Below are 4,452 nucleotides of genomic sequence, written 5' to 3' on the forward strand. Positions count from 1 at the left end.
CTTGCTCGTATTCTGACACTTACCACAAATCATAATTTTTACTTGACCACCTAATCTAGCCTAGAGATAGACTAATACATCCTAGTCCTCGTGTTCGACCCCGGTACTACAACTACCGTATACTTGCGGATAGGGGTACGAATCGGGTACTAAATATAAGACTCGCTGCGTGCGCATCAAGTTGCACCGGAAGAGCTGCACACCAAAGAGACGAATCGAACCAAAAGTGCTGTGAAACGGTTATGTCGCAAAGTAGTCCAAGCAAGTACCCAAGCAATGGTGATCTAGCAAAAATCTAGACTAACACGAAAATGCCTAGTCCCCGGCAACGGCGCCAAAACCTTGATGCGCACGCACCGAGTCTTATATTTAATACCCGATTCGTATCACTATCCGCAAGTATACGGTAGTTGTAGTATCGGGGTCGAACACGAGGACTAGGATGTATTAGTCTATCTCTAAGCTAGATTAGGTGGTCAAGTAAAAATGTGGTTTGTGATAAGTGTCGGAATACAAGAAAGCAAGTAAAATTAACGGTTTGTAAATGATGGGTTGAGGCGTTGTAGGTTCGGGATCCCTCATGAATCGCATGGACGGTTAGTGATGCTACAATGTCTTAGGGTTTATCTCCAATTGGGGGTTTCAAGCACTTCTTCTAGAGTTTGTCTCTCCCGAGCTTAAACTCACTACCTAGAGAATTGATTTACCTATCTCCCAATGATCTAAATGATCTCTTAATGTACCCTATCATGAACCCTAAGCAAGCTAAGCCATTTTCCCAATGTGAATAACTCACTCATTTGACATTTGGTTCCAAACATCATTCCCATATCCCTATGATCAATGTGTTCTATGGTCATATCAATTAGGGTTTCGCCAAAATCAATAGCATTAAGCACAAAACATCAAACCAATAGAGGAAAACTTAAAGACATCATATATTAAGCTTAGGTGTCCATACAAAAGTGGGGATCCCTCACCCACAACAAAGTCACTACTCCATAACTAGGGTTTCAAAACAGAATGCAAAATGAAGAAACATGGAAAAGGAGAAGAAATGCTCAAGATGGTCTTCAATGGTGGTCTTCTTCTTCTCCTAGCCTCCTTGATCTCCAAAATCCCCCTTTTCTCCTCTTCCAAGTCAAGTCTCTCTCCAAAGTGTGTAGCCTCCTTTCTCTCTCCTCAAACTCCCCTTTTTATGAAAGTCCAGAATTAGGTTTTCTCCTCAAAACACGGGCTTTTCCTTTTTGGACCGATTTTGATTTTAGGTGGTCGCTCATTTTTCAGGCGGGTCACTCATTTTTCAGTCGGGTCGCTCATTTTTCAGGGGGTCGCTTATTTTCCTCTGCACATGTGAGAAAGCAAGCGACCGCTCATAAAATGAGCGACCGCTCACAAAACGAGCGACCGCCCATAAAATGGGTTGGTCGCTCATTTTGTCTGAGCTTTCCGAGCCTTCTCGAATTCTTGTTCTTCCGTGCCCGCTTCGTGAGGACTCATCGTGGAGTCTTTCTGCAAGGAAAAACAAGCAAAACAACCTACCCATGGCCATCTAACGTCCTATAATGCCTAGAATGAGAGAAGAATCGTGATGCATGACATTATAAAACCGGTGAAAAACCCGTGTGATCAGCAGATTGTGGGATTGTCTCACAGCTGACTCCACCTGGAACGCCATAGTGGAATGGCGTGTCTGAGAGGAGGAACCAGACCCTATTAGATATGGTATGATCTATGATGAGTCAGGTCGATCTTCTTAAATCCTTTTGGGGTTACGCCTTGGAAACGACAGCGCTTATACTGAATAAATGTCCAACAAAGTCGGTTTAGAAGACTCCATATGAGATATGGACTGGGAAGCGTCCCAGGTTAGCATTAAGATTTGGGGATGCGACGTTTATGTGAAACGTCTGGCTTCTGATAAGCTATCCGCCAAGTCTGATAAATGCATATTTGTGGGTTACCCTAAGGAAACTCAAGGGTATTGGTTCTACAACCCATCTGAGAACAAAGTGTTTGTTGCTCGGAATGGATCCTTCTTGGAGAGAGAGTTTGTCTCCAAGAGAGTTAGTGGGAGTAGAATAGATCTCGAAGAAGTTCGAGAACCACAAATAGTCGAAGAACCGAGTGAACATGTCGAAACAGTTCAACCTGTATCACAAGTTGTTGAGACAGCACCTCCTAGTGAACCTCGGAGATCTGATAGAATTCGCCAAGAGCCTACAAGATATGGATTTCTTGTGACAGGAAACGATGAACTCATGTTATTAGAACATGACGAGCAACGTCGTATTCAGAGGCTGTGGCGAGTTCCGATTCCGAGAAATGGCACCAGGCCATGGAGTCTGAGATGCAGTCCATGTACGACAACAAAGTATGGACTTTGGTCGATTCGTTCGATGGTATTAAGAACATTGGATGCAAGTGGGTTTTCAAGAAGAAAACCGACATGAATGGCATCGTGCATACCTATAAGGCACGACTCGTAGCGAAAGGGTTTCGGCAGATTCATGGTATAGACTATGATGAAACCTTTTCACCAGTCGTGATACTTAAATCCATACGGATTCTGCTGGCCATAGCTGTGTATTATGACTACGAGATATGGCAGATGGACGTCAAGACCGCATTCCTTAACGGGAATTTGCTCGAGGATGTGTACATGACACAACCCGAGGGTTTTGTCGACCCTAAGAGTCCGAGGAAGGTGTGTAAGCTTCAGAGATCCATTTATGGACTAAAGCAGGCTTCGAGGAGCTGGAATCTTCGATTTGACGAGGCAGTCAAAACGTTTGGCTTCCTGCAAAACGAAGATGAGCCATGCGTTTACAAGAAGGTCAGTGAGAGCGCAGTGGTCTTCCTTGTGCTTTATGTAGATGATATATTGCTCATCGGAAATGACATTCCTACCTTGCAAGGAGTAAAATCCTGGCTAGGATCAGTCTTTTCGATGAAGGACTTAGGAGAAGCCGCCTATATTCTAGGAATGGAATGAGTAGGTAAGGAATGGATGGATTTCGTGATCAATCTTTGATCAGATTGATGCTCGACTTTAATCCCGAAACGGAGAGATGGGCGAAGGATAGAAGTTGGATTCGGACAAACCAAATCGCTCCTCGGACGAACCAAGGTTGAATCTCGGACGAACCAAGAAAAGAACTCGGACAAACCAAGCTAGAATGCTCGACACAAATGGAGAGAATTCTGTAAAAATAATACTTAGATTGCAAATTGATCAAAGGTGTTTTCAAATGAGTCTACATGGGTTTTTAAAGAAGGATTACAACAACTAGAATCTTAAATGCAAGTCTTCATGCAAAGCTGCAGAATTTTCGCCATTAATGAGGTAGGTGGGAGTGTACTAGCTGTTGAGAAGTTAGCTTGCCCTCGAAGAAGCTTCCTTTGAGTGTTGTCTTGAGTTTGAAGCAATCTATTCTTGGCAAGTGAGGATAAGTCGGGTCTTGTTCTTTCCGAACGTAAAGAGGCACACATCTCCGTCGTTTGGCCCGTTCACAACATGAGACACGAAGGCATTGAATTGTTGTCGGAGTGTTCGTGTCTTAGATCGTGTAAGGGGAGGATCCATGCGAATCGAGATTGGAATCGTGTACGGTTTTGAAGCTGCCATGTTTGGTTCCTTGCTCGTTACTTGGTTAGGCGGATTCTCCTTTTCCGGTTCAGCTCCTAGCTCCGGTGCAGCTCCTAGCTCCGAGTATACTCCCTCATCCAAGCTCCCATCCGTTATGTCGTCTATGATCTGGATGTCCTCATCATTCCCTCCCTCTTGAGAAGATTTCGTCCCCGAAATGTCATCACCTGCACCAAAATGAAAAAGATCAGTCACATTAAAAGAGTTAGAGACATTATAATCATCGGGTAGCTCCAATTGGTAAGCGTTATCGTTGATTCGTTTAATCACTCGAAAAGGGCCGTCGCCCCTAGGTGCTAGTTTGGATTTGCGTTTATCCAGGAAACGTTCGGATCTAAAATGCAACCGAACCCAATCGCCTTCCTTGAATTTCATCGTCTTTCGGCCTTTGTTGGCTTGACGGGCGTATTGCTCGGTTCGACGAGCGATGTTGTCGCGGACCTTTTGGTGAAGTTTCTTGACGAACTCCGCTTTCTTGTCACCATCAAGATTGGTTAGCTCATGGTCTGGTAGTGCTAGAAGGTCCAAAGGCGTAATCGGGTTGAAACCATAAACGATTTCAAACGGCGAGTGTCTTGTTGCGGAATGGACAGCCCGGTTGTAGGCAAACTCAATGTGAGGTAGACACTCGACCCAATTACCTAAGTTCTTACCGATGGTAGCTCTCAAAAGAGTAGATAGCGTGCGGTTCACTACCTCGGTTTGTCCATCCGTTTGAGGATGACATGTTGTAGAGTAAACGAGTTTTGTGCCCATCCTTTTCCATAGTGTTCGCCAAAAATGACTGAGAAATTTGGAATCTC

This window comes from Tarenaya hassleriana, unplaced genomic scaffold (assembly GCF_000463585.1).
Source record: "Tarenaya hassleriana unplaced genomic scaffold, ASM46358v1 Cleome287, whole genome shotgun sequence".
Taxonomy (NCBI): domain Eukaryota; kingdom Viridiplantae; phylum Streptophyta; class Magnoliopsida; order Brassicales; family Cleomaceae; genus Tarenaya; species Tarenaya hassleriana.